Consider the following 12,793-nt stretch of genomic DNA (forward strand, 5'->3'; position numbering starts at 1 on the left):
AGGAACAAGTGATACGACAAGAACCAAGAAGGTTGCAAAGGCATGAACCAATAGTTTAATGGACAAGATAGAATTCGAAACCACTCCGGTTAATATGATAACGAAGGAAGTGAAATCTTGAACGAACCCCCATAAGAATTGAAAATGAAATTGGCAAAGGCACAATATATGGGAAGAATTGGAAAATGAATGAAGATACTTGAGGGGATTTAGATACATGAGAATGAAGAGATCATGAACTGATTAGAGGGTATTTGAACGATGCATCAGAAGAATTCGAGAACGAGAGTTGAAAGCTGAGACTGAATAATTCTGAGATGATGGGGTATGGAGAATCAATCTGAAAGGACTCTTGAATTGCTCCGGATGGGTGAAAAGAATTTCTCACGATCGAAACAAATATGGGGATGGCATGAAGCTAGAACCATGAATCTTCAAGAGAGTGGACCAAGATTTAGAGGAAACACTTCTTCGGTCTTCACATGTTGAGAATGATGACGAGAACCACCAAAACTGTTGAGGCACTTCGGATCAAAGAAGAATATAAATGATGAAGCAATGATCAAAATATTTTGAAAACGATCTTGGAGAAGGGATATGACTGATGAAAATTCATTCTTACGTCAAACTTCGAAAGACTTTGGAAATCACTCCGGATAAATTAGAAGAGTCAGGTAAGATCCTGGGAAAATCCCTGTGGGTTAGGGCCCACTCAAAATAAAACACCGTTGAACAATTTTAAAGAGAGGTTGCACCGGTTGAATTAAATGGCTTGAATGAGATAACAACCTCGAAATATCTTGAACGGATTAAGAATGGAAACATGAATCTTCGGAGATATCTTTAGCACTCCGGATACGAATAGAAAGAGGTGAACGATTATGAGATGCACCGGCATGATAAAGCATTAGAAACGAGGAAAGGAATATGATGAATATTGAAAGCTTGGATTGGATCCACCGGAGAAGAAACAACAATGAAGGATGATGAACTTGAAACTGTCGAACATCTTCATGGGAAAACACCGGATAAGAACATTGACGAAAAAGAATGTTGAGACTTCCCATCAATAAAAGGATACTTGATTAAGAAATCTGAGTCCTTGAAGAAAAAGGGTGGGAGGGCGGGAAAAACACAGGCAACTGGAAGGGGAGAAACCGACGAATAACTTGAAGAGAAAAACACCGGTTGAAATCATTAAGGAAAGAAAGCAAAGACTTCGCACGAGTAGGAAGCATACTCAATTACGGACTCCGGTTCCGAGAAGAAGAAGGGTGGGCGGGTGTGAAAAGAAAACAACTGAGGATTGAACTTGGCAAAGATGAAGAAGCTCGAGTCAACTTGACGAGAAATGCACCGGATGAAAAGAGCTGAGGAACAACGATCAGAAAACCAACTGCGTGAACCTAAAGAAAATTTGAAGGGGAGGAGGAGTAATTCAAAACACCTATGTCAAGATTCCTCACCAGAGCGACGAAGGGGCTGAGGAGTAAAAAGAATTCCTACTCTCCGATATAAATAATCCTAAGACTCAAAATAGTTTTCTTCTAGACTCAACAACGGCCAACAAGCAAGGGGGCTCCTATGGTCGGTCGAGGCACTGATACCAACTTGTCACGCCCAATATGCGAACCTATCCAAAAGAAACTCGAAGGTCCCACCAAAGATAGACTCGCATATTGAAACGCTTTTGCAAGGTGGATATCATTACATCAACATTACATAAATAGATAGGGATACATACATAAGGCATAAAATGCCACACGAATACAACATCACATCATACATAAGAGCAACATCCGACTATGGATGAAACACAAACAGAAGCTCAAACGACATCCACCCTGCTAGCCCAGGCTTCCAACCTGGAACCTATCCCCTGATCGAAGAAGAAGCAGAAGAAGAACTCCAAACAAGCAAACATCGCTCTCGCGTCATGATCATCGCATAACCTGTACCTGCAACTGTTGTTGTAGTAATCTGTGAGCCACGAGGACTCAGCAATCCCATTACCATGGGTATCAAGACTAGCAAAGCTTAATGGGAAAGGAAGGGGTAAAGTGGTGAGGTTCCAGCAGCGACTAAGCATGATATGGTCGCTAACATACGCAAATAAGATCGAGAAGAGAAGCAAAGGAACGGTCGTGAAGCTAGCAATGATCAAGAGGTGATCTTGAACTCCTACTTACGCCAAACATAACCCAAGAACCGTGTTCACTTCCTGGACTCCACTAAGAAGAGACCATCATGGCTACACACGCGGTTGATGCATTTTAATTCGGATCTGGTGTCAAGTTATCTACAACCAGACATTAACAAATTCCCATCTGCCACATAACCGCGGGCACGGCTTTCAAAAGTTTAAACCCTGCAGGGGTGTCCCAACTTAGCCCATGATAAGCTCTCGCGATCAATGAAGGATATTCCTTCTCCCAGGAAGACCCGATCAGTCTCGGAATCCCGGTTTACAAGACATTTCGACAATGGTAAAACAAGACCAGCAAGACCGCCCGTTGTGCCGACAAATCCCGATAGGAGCTGCACATATCTCGTTCTCAGGGCACACCGGATGAGCAAGACGTCGGGTTGGCATAGACCCTGGTTGCCCAGGGGGCGCCGGACATCGCTCAGGTTGGACCAACACTCGAAGGAGCACTGGCCCAGGGGGGTAAAATAAAGATGACCCTCGGGCTCCGGAAACCCAAGGGAAAAATGGCTAGGTGAGGCAAATGGTAAAACCAAGGTTGGGCCTTGCTGGAGGAGTTTTATTCAAAGTGAACTGTCAAGGGGGTCCCATATATCACCCAACCGCGTAAGGAACGCAAAATCCGGGAACATAACACCGGTATGACGAAAACTAGGGTGGCAAGAGTGGAACAAAACACCAGGCATAAGGCCGAGTCTTCCACCCTTTACCAAATATATAGAGCATTAATAATATAAGAGATATTGTGATATCCCAACAAAAATCCTGTCCACCATGGAACAATCTTCAAACTTCACCTGCAACTAACAATGCTATAAGAGGGGCTGAGCAAAGCGGTAACATGGCCAACTAGGGAAGGGGGGAATCCTACTCCCGGTGGGAGTAGGACTCCTCCAGGGCGCGCCATAGAGGGCCGGTCCTCCCTCCTCCTCCACTCCTTTATATACGGGGGAGGGGGGCACCCCATAGACACACAAGTTGACATTGTCTTAGCCATGTGCGGTGCCCCCCTCCACCATAATCCACCTCGGTCATATCATTGCAGCAGGTGAAGACCCGTGCCGATAGCTTCATCATCACCATCATCACGCCGTCGTGCTAATGAAGCTCTCCCTCGACACTTGGCTGGATCAAGAGTTCGTGGGACATCACCGAGCTGAACGTGTGGAGATCGCGGAGGTGCCGTACTTTTGGTACTAGGATCGGTCGGATCGTGAAGACGTACGACTACATCAACCGTATTGTCATAACGCCTCTGCTTTCGGTCTATGAGGGTACATAGACAACACTCTCCCCTCTCGTTGTTATGCATCACCTAGATGGATCTTGCGTGTGCGTAGGAATTTTTTTGAAATTACTGCATTCGCCAACATTACCAGCATGTCATACTTTGATTCAGCGGTATTGTTGGATGAAGTGGCTCAGACCGACATTACACGTACGCTTACGCGAGACTGGTTCTACCGACGTGCTTTGCACACAGGTGGCTAGTGGGTGTCTGTTTCTCCAACTTTAGTTGAATCGAGTGTGACTACGCCCGGTCCTTGTTGAAGGTTAAAACAGCACACTTGACGAAAAATCATTGTGGTTTTTGATGCGTAGGTAAGAACGGTTCTTGCTAAGCCCGTAGCAGCCACGTAAAACTTGCAACAACAAATTAGAGGACATCTAACTTGTTTTTGCAGGGCATGTTGTGATGTGATATGGTCAAGACATGATGAGATATAAATTGTTGTATGAGATGATCTTGTTTTGCTAAGGTTATCGGCAACTGGCAGGAGCCTTATGGTTGTCTCTTTACTGCATAAGATGCAAGCGCCATATAATTGCTTTACTATATCGCTATGCGATAGCAATAGTTGCAAAAGCAATAGTTGGTGAGACGACCATGTGATGACACGTTAATAAAGATCAAGATGATGGAGATCATGGTGTCATGCCGGTAATGATGGAGATCATGACGGTACTTTGGAGATGGAGATCAAAGGCACAAGATGATGATGGCCATATCATGTCACATATTTTGATTGCATGTGATTTTTATCTTTTATGCATCTTATTTTGCTCAGTACAACGGAAGCTTTATAAGATGATCCCTTATAAAATTTCAAGGTATAAGTGTTCTCCCTGAGTATGCACCGTTGCGATAGTTCTTCGTGCTGAGACACCACATGATGATCGGGTGTGATAAGCTCTACGTTCACACACAACGGGTGCAAGCCAGTTTTGCACACACAGATTACTCGGGTTAAACTTGACGAGACTAACATATGCAGATATGGCCTCGGAACACTGAGACCGAAAGGTCGAGCGTGAATCATACAGTAGATATGATCAACACAGTGATGTTCACCATTGAAAACTACTCCATCTCACGTGATGATCGGACATGGTTCAGTTGATATGGATCACGTGATCATTTAGATGACTAGAGGGATGTCTATCTAAGTGGGAGTTCTTAAGTAATATGATTAATTGAACTTAATTTATCATGAACTTAGTCCTGATAGTTTTTGCATAACTATGTTGTAGATCAATAGCTCGTGATGTAGCTCCCCGTTTATTTTTGATATGTTCCTAGAGAAAAACTATGTTGAAAGATGTGAGTAGCAATGATGCGGACTTGGTCCGTGATCTTAGGATTATCCTCATTGTTGCACAGAAGAATTATGTCCTTGATGCACCGCTAGGTGACAGACCTATTGTAGGAGCAGATGCAGACGTTATGAATGTTTGACAAAGCTCGGTATGATGACTACTTGATAGTTTAGTGCACCATGCTTTACGGCTTAGAACCAGGACTTCAAAAATGTTTTGAACACCATGGAGCATATAAGATGTTCCAAGAATTGAAATTGGTATCTCATACTCATTCCCGTGTCAAGAGGTATGAGACCTCTGACAGTACTTTGCCTACAAGATGGAGGAGAATAGCTCAACCAGTGAGCATGTGCTCAGATTGTCTGGGTACGACAATTGCTTGAATCAAGTGGGAGTTAATCTTCCAGATAAGATGGTAATTGACAAAGTTCTCTAGTCACTATCACCAAGTTACTAGAACTTCGTGATGAACTATAATATGCAAGGGATGACGAAAGTAATTCCCGAGCACTTCGCGATGCTGAAACCAGTGAAGGTAGAAATCAAGAAAGAGCATCAAGTGTTGATGGTTAACAAGACCACTAGTTTCAAGAAAAGGGCAAAGGGATAGATAGGGAACTTCAAGAAGAATGACAAGCACGTTGTCACTCCCGTGAAGAAACCCAAAGCTAGACTTAAGCCTGAAACTGAGTGCTTCTACTGCAAGGGATTAATCACTGGAAGCGGAACTACCACAAATAATTGGCGGATAAGAAGGATGGCAAAGTGAACAAAAGTATATTTGATATAAATGTTATTAATGTGTACTTTACTAGTGTTTATAGCAACCCCTCAGTATTTCATACTGGTTTTGTTCCTAAGAGTAGTAACTTGAAATAGGAGTTGCAAAATGAACAGAGACTAGTTAAGGCCGAGGTGACGATGTGTGTTGGAAGTAATTCCAAGGTTGATAAGATCACCATCGCACACTCCCTTTACCTTCGGGGTTAGTGTTGAACCTAAAATAAATGTTATTTGGTGTTTGCGTTGAGCATAAATATGATTGGATCATGTTCATTGCAATACGGTTATTCATTTAAGTCAAAGAATAATTGTTGTTCTATTTACATAAATAAAACCTTCTATGGTCATACACTCAATATAAATGGTTATTGATATCGATCGTAGTGATACACATATTCATAATATTGAAGCCAAAAGATGCAAAGTTAATAATGATAGTGCAACTTATTTGTGGCACTGCCGTTTAGGTCATATTGGTGTAAAGCGCATGAAGAAACTCCATGTTGATGGGCTTTTGGAATCACTTGATTATGAATCACTTGATGCTTGTGAACCATGCCTCATGGGCAAGATGACTAAGACTCTCCGGAACAATGGAGCGAGCAACTGACTTATTGGAAATAATACATACTGATGTATGCAATCCGATGAGTGTTCAGGCTCGCGCCGGGTATCGTTATTTTCTGACCTTCACGGATGATTTGAGCAGATATGGGTATATCTACTTGATGAAACATAAGTCTGAAACATTTGAAAAGTTCAAAGAATTTCAGAGTGAAGTGGAAAATCATCGTAACAAGAAAATAAAGTTTCTACGATCTGATCGCGGAGACGAATACTTGAGTTACGAGTTTGGTCTTCATTTGAAACAATGTGGAATAGTTTCACAAATCATGCCACCTAGAACACCACAGCGTAATGGTGTGTCCGAACGTCATAACCATACTTTATTAGATATGGTGCGATTTATGATGTCTCTTACCGATTTACCACTATCATTTTGGGGTTATGCATTAGAGACAACTGCATTCACGTTAAATAGGGCACCATCTAAATCCGTTGAGATGACACTATATGAACTGTGGTTTGGCAAGAAACCTAAGCTGTCGTTTCTTAAAGTTTGGGGCGACGATGCTTACGTGAAAAAGTTTCAACCTGATAAGCTCGAACCCAAATCAGAGAAGTGCATCTTCATAGGATTCCAGACGAAATTGTTGGGTACACCTTCTATCACAGATCTGAAGGCAAAATATTCCTTTCTAAGAATGGATCCTTTGTGGAGAAGGAGTTTCTCTCGAAAGAAGTGAGTGGGAGGAAAGTAGAACTTGATGAGGTAATTGTACCTGCTCCTGAATTGGAAGTAGTTCATCACAGAAATCAGTTCCGGTGATTCCTAGACCAATTAGTGAGGAAGCTAATGATGATGATCATGAAACTTAAGATCAAGTTACTACCGAACCTTGTAGGTCAATCGGAGCATGTTCCGCACCAGAGTGGTATGGTAATCCTGTTCTGGAAGTCATGTTACTAGACCATGACGAACCTACGAACTATGAGGAAGCGATGATGAGCCCAGATTCCGCGAAATGGCTTGAGGCCATGAATGAGATGGGATCCATGTATGAGAACAACTTGTCGACTTTGATTGACTTGCCCCGTTGATCGGCGAGCCATTAAGATTAAATGGATCTTGAAGAGGAAGACGGATGCCGATAGTAGTGTTACTATCTACAAAGCTAGAATTGTCGCCAAAGGTTTTCGACAAGTTCAAGGTGTTGACTATGATGAGATTTCTCACTCGTATCTATGCTTAAAGTCTGTACGAATCATGTTAGCAATGGTCGCACTTTATGAAATTTGGCAAATGGATGTCAAAACTGCATTCCTTAATGGATTTCTTAAAGAAGAGTTGTATATGATGCAACCAGAAGGTTTTGTCAATCTAAAGATGCTAACAAAGTGTGTAAGCACCAGTGATCCATTTATGGACTGGTGCAAGCATCTCGGAGTTGGAATGTATGCTTTGATAGTGTGATCAAAGCATATAGTTTTATACAGACTTGCGGTGAAGCCTGTATTTACAAGAAAGTGAGTGGGAGCACTACAACCTTCCTGATAAGCATATGTGAATGACATATTGTTGATCGGAAATGATGTAGAATTTTCTGGAAAGCATAAAGGAGTGTTTGAAAGGAGTTTTTCAAAGAAAGACCTTGGTGAAGCTGCTTACATATTGAGCATCAAGATCTATAGAGATAGATCAAGACGCTTGATAAGTTTTTTCAATGAGTACATACCTTGACAAGTTTTTTAAGTAAGTTCAAAATGGAATAGAAAACGAGGAGTTCTTGCCTGTGTTGCAAGGTGTGAAGTTGAGTAAGACTCAAAGCCCGACCACGGCAGAAGATAGAGAGAGAATGAAAGTCATTCCCTATACCTCAGCCATAGGTTCTATAAAGTATGCGATGCTGTGTACCAGACCTATTGTATACCCTGCCCTGAGTTTGGCAAGGGAGTACAATAGTGATCTAGGAGTAGATCACTGGACAACGGTCAAAATTATCCTTAGAAGACTAAGGAGATATTTCTCGGTTATGGAGGTGATAAAGAGTTCGTCATAAAGAGTTACGCCGATGCAAGCTTTTACGCATCTGAATGACTCCGAGTCTCAATTTGGATACATATTGAAAGTGGGAGCAATTAGCTAGAGTAGCTCCATGCAGAGCATTATAGACATAGAAAATTTGCAAAATACATACGGCTCTGAATGTGACAGACCCATTGACTAAGCTTCTCTCACAAGCAAAATATGATCACACCTTAGTACTCTTTGGGTGTTAATCACATAGCGATGTGAACTAGATTATTGACTCTAGTAAAACCCTTTAGGTATTAGTCACATGGCGATGTGAACTAACCACATGGCGATGTGAACTATTGGTGTTAAATCACATGGCGATGTGAACTAGATTATTGACTCTAGTGCAAGTGGGAGACTTAAGGAAATGTGCCCTAGAGGCAATAATAAAGTTGTTATTTATATTTCCTTATATCATGATAAATGTTTATTATTCATGCTAGAATTGTATTAACCGAAAACTTAGTACATGTGTGAATACATAGACAAAACAGAGTGTCCCTAGTATGCCTCTACTTGACTAGCTCGTTAATCAAAGATGGTTATGTTTCCTGACCATAGACATGTGTTGTCATTTGATGAACGGGATCACATCATTAGAGAATGATGTGATGGACAAGACCCATCCGTTAGCTTAGCATAATGATCGTTTAGTTTTATTGCTATTGCTTTCATCATGACTTATACATGTTCCTCTGACTATGAGATTATCCTACTCCCAAAAACCGGAGGAACACCTTGTGTGCTATCAAACGTCACAACGTAACTGGGTGATTATAAAGATGCTCTACAGGTGTCTCCGATGGTGTTTGTTGAGTTGGGATAGATCGAGATTAGGATTTGTCACTCCGATTGTCGGAGAGGTATCTCTGGGCCCTCTCGGTAATGCACATCACTATAAGCCTTGCAAGCAATGTTACTAATGAGTTAGTTGCGGGATGATGCATTATAGAACGAGTAAAGAGACTTGCCGGTAACAAGATTGAACTAGGTATGATGATACCGATGATCGAATCTCGGGCAAGTAACATACAGATGACAAAGGGAACAACGTATGTTGTTATGCGGTTTGACCGATAAAGATCTTCGTAGAATATGTAGGAGCCAATATGAGTATCCAGGTTTCGCTATTGGTTATTGACTGGAGATGTGTCTCGGTCATGTCTACATAGTTCTCGAACCCGTAGGGTCTGCACGCTTAACGTTCGATGATGATTTGTATTATGAGTTATGTGATTTGATGTATCGAAGGTCGTTCGGAGTCCCGGATGAGATCATGAACATGACGAGGAGGCTCGAAATGGTCGAGACGCAAATATCGATATATTGGAAGGCTATATTCAGACATCGGAAAGGTTCTGAGTGATTCGGGTATTTTTCGGAGTACCGGAGAGTTACGGGAATTCGCCGGGGAAGTAATGGGCCTTAATGGGCTTTAGTGGAAAGAAGAAAAGGGCCTCAAGGGGTGGCTGCGCCCCCCCCCCATGGGCTGGTTTGAATTGGACTAGGAGGGGGCGGCGCCCCCCTCTTTTCTTCTCTCCATTTCTCCCTTCCCTTCCTTCTACTAGGAATAGGAAAGAGGAGGGGAATCCTACTTGGACTGGGGAGTCCTAGTAGGATTCCCCACACCTGGCGCGCCCCTAGGGCCGGCCACCTCTTCCCTCCCCTCCTTTATATATGTGGCCAGGGGCACCCCATAGAGACACAAGATAATCTCTTAGCCGTGTGCAGTGCCCCCTCCATAGTTTTACACCTCGGTCATATCGTCGTAGTGCTTAGGCGAAGCCCTGCGCCTGTAACTTCATCATCACCGTCACCACGCCGTCGTGTTGATGGAACTCTCCCTCAGCCTCAACTGGATCTAGAGTTCGAGGGACTTCACCGAGATGAACGTGTGCAGATCGCGGAGGTGCCATGCGTTCAGTACTTGACCGGTTGGATCATGAAGACATTCGACTACATCGACCACGTTACTTAATGCTTCCGCTTTCGGTCTACGAGGGTACGTGGACACACTCTCCCCTCTCGTTGCTATGCTTCTCCTAGAAAGCTCAACAAAAGAAACTAAGTGGGTGTGCATCCAACTCGCTTGCTCACGAAGACCTAGGGCAATTTGAGGAAGCCCATCATTGGAATATACAAGCCAAGTTCTATAATGAAAAAATTCCCACTAGTATATGAAAATGATATCATAGGAGACTCTTTATCATGAAGATCATGGTGCTACTTTGAAGCACAAGTGTGGTAAAAGGATAGTAGCATTGTCCCTTCTCTCTTTTTCTCTCATTTTTTTATTTTTGTTTGGGCCTCCTCTTTTTTTATGGCCTCTTTTTTTTCATTTTTTGTTCGGAGTCTCATCCTGACTTGTGGGGGAATCATAGTCTCCATCATTCTTTCCTCACATGGGACAATGCTCTAATAATGATGACCATCACACGTTTATTTTCTTACAACTCAAGAATTACAACTCGATACTTAGAACAAAATATGACTCTATATGAATGCCTCCGGCGGTGTCCGGGATGTGCAATGAATCAAGACTGACATGTATGCAAGAATTATGAAGGTGGCTTTCCCACAAATACAATGTCAATTACATGATCATGCAAAGCAATATGACAATGATGGAGCGTGTCATAATAAACGGAACGGTGGAAAGTTGCATGGAAATATATCTCGGAATGGCTATGGAAATGCCATAATAGGTAGGTATGGTGGCTGTTTTGAGGAAGTTATATGGTGGGTGTATGATACCGGCGAAAGTTGTGCGGTATTAGAGAGGCTAGCAATGGTGGAAGGGTGAGAGTGCGTATAATCCATGGGCTCAACATTAGTCATAAATAACTCACATATTTATTGCAAAAATCTATTAGTTATCGAAACAAAGTACTACGTGCATGCTCCCAGGGGGATAGATTGGTAGGAAAAGACCATCGCTCGTCCCCGACCGCCACCCATAAGGAAGACAATCAAAAAATAAATCATGCTCTGACTTCATCACATAACGGTTCACCATACGTGCATGCTACGGGAATCACAAACTTTAACACAAGTATCTCTCAAATTCACAACTACTCTACTAGCATGACTCTAATATCACCATCCTCATATCTCAAAACAATCATAAAGAATCAAACTTCTCATAGTATTCAATGCACTTTATATGAAAGTTTTTATTATACCCATCTTGGATGCCCATCATATTAGGACTAGTTTTATAGCCAAAGAAATTACCATGCTATTCTAAAAGACTCTCAAAATAATATAAGTGAAGCATGAGAGATCAAATATTTCTATAAAATAAAACCACCACCGTGCTCTAAAAATATATGAGTGAAGCACTAGAGCAAAATTATCTAGCTCAAAAGATATAACTGAAGCATATAGAGTATTCTAATAAATTCCGATTCGTGCTTGTCTCTCCCAAAAGGTGTGTATTGCAAGGATGATTGTGGTAAACTAAAAGGCAAAGACTCAAATCATACAAGACGCTCCAAGCAAAACACATATCATGTGGTGAATAAAAATATAGCCTCAAGTAAAGTTATCGATAGACGAAGATGAAAGAGGGAACCTTCTGGGGCATCCCCAAGCTTAGGCTCTTGCCACTCCTTATTCCAAAATCCATCAAATCTTTACCCAAAAACTTGAAAACTTCACAACTCAAAACTTCAACAGAAAATCGCATGAGCTCCGTTACAACAACAACAAAGCCTTTAGTTCCAAGCAAGTTAGGGTAGGCTAGAGGTGAAAGCCATAAGATCTCGCAACCAACTCATGGCTCTGGCACATGGATAGCAAGCTTCCATGCACCCCTGTCCATAGCTAGCTCTTTGGTGATACTCCAATCCTTTAGGTCTCTCTTAACGGACTCCTCCCATGTCAAATTCGGTCTACCCCGCCCTCTCTTGACATTCTCTGCATGCTTTAGCCGTCCGCTATGCACTGGAGCTTCTGGAGGCCTGCGCTGGATATGCCCAAACCATCACAGATGATGTTGGACAAGCTTCTCTTCAATTGGTGCTACCCCAACTCTATCTCGTATATCATCATTCCGGACTCGATCCTTCCTCGTGTGGCCACACATCCATCTCAACATATGCATCTCCGCCACACCTAACTGTTGAACAACGCCTTTTAGTCGGCCAATGTCGGGTGGTGGGTGCGACATATGCCAACGGATGGCTTATCATTGTGGGAGCCAGTAAGACATCGTCGGTGCCTGGAAACGGGATGAGGCAAAGACATGCACGCCGGTGGATCTTACCAAGGTTTGGGGCTCTCCGTCGAGATAACACCCCTAGTCCTGCTCTGCAGGGTCTCCGCATGATCACTAGATTAACAAGTGGCTACAAGAGGCTCCTTGAGCTGTTCGGCGAGAGGAAGAAGAAGGGCAAGGCTAGCTCTCTTCTCCCCTCAATGTAGTGTCTAAAACTCTAAGAGATCAACCCTTTGCATGGGTGCCCTGGGGGTTTATAAAGGCCTACCCCCCAGGGGTGCAATGGTAATCCGGCTGAGCATGGGCCCTAGCCGTCAGTGTCTATGTTCACCGGCTCCTCCGCCGG

The sequence above is a fragment of the Triticum aestivum genome, chromosome 6B, assembly GCF_018294505.1.
Source record: "Triticum aestivum cultivar Chinese Spring chromosome 6B, IWGSC CS RefSeq v2.1, whole genome shotgun sequence".
Classification (NCBI taxonomy): domain Eukaryota; kingdom Viridiplantae; phylum Streptophyta; class Magnoliopsida; order Poales; family Poaceae; genus Triticum; species Triticum aestivum.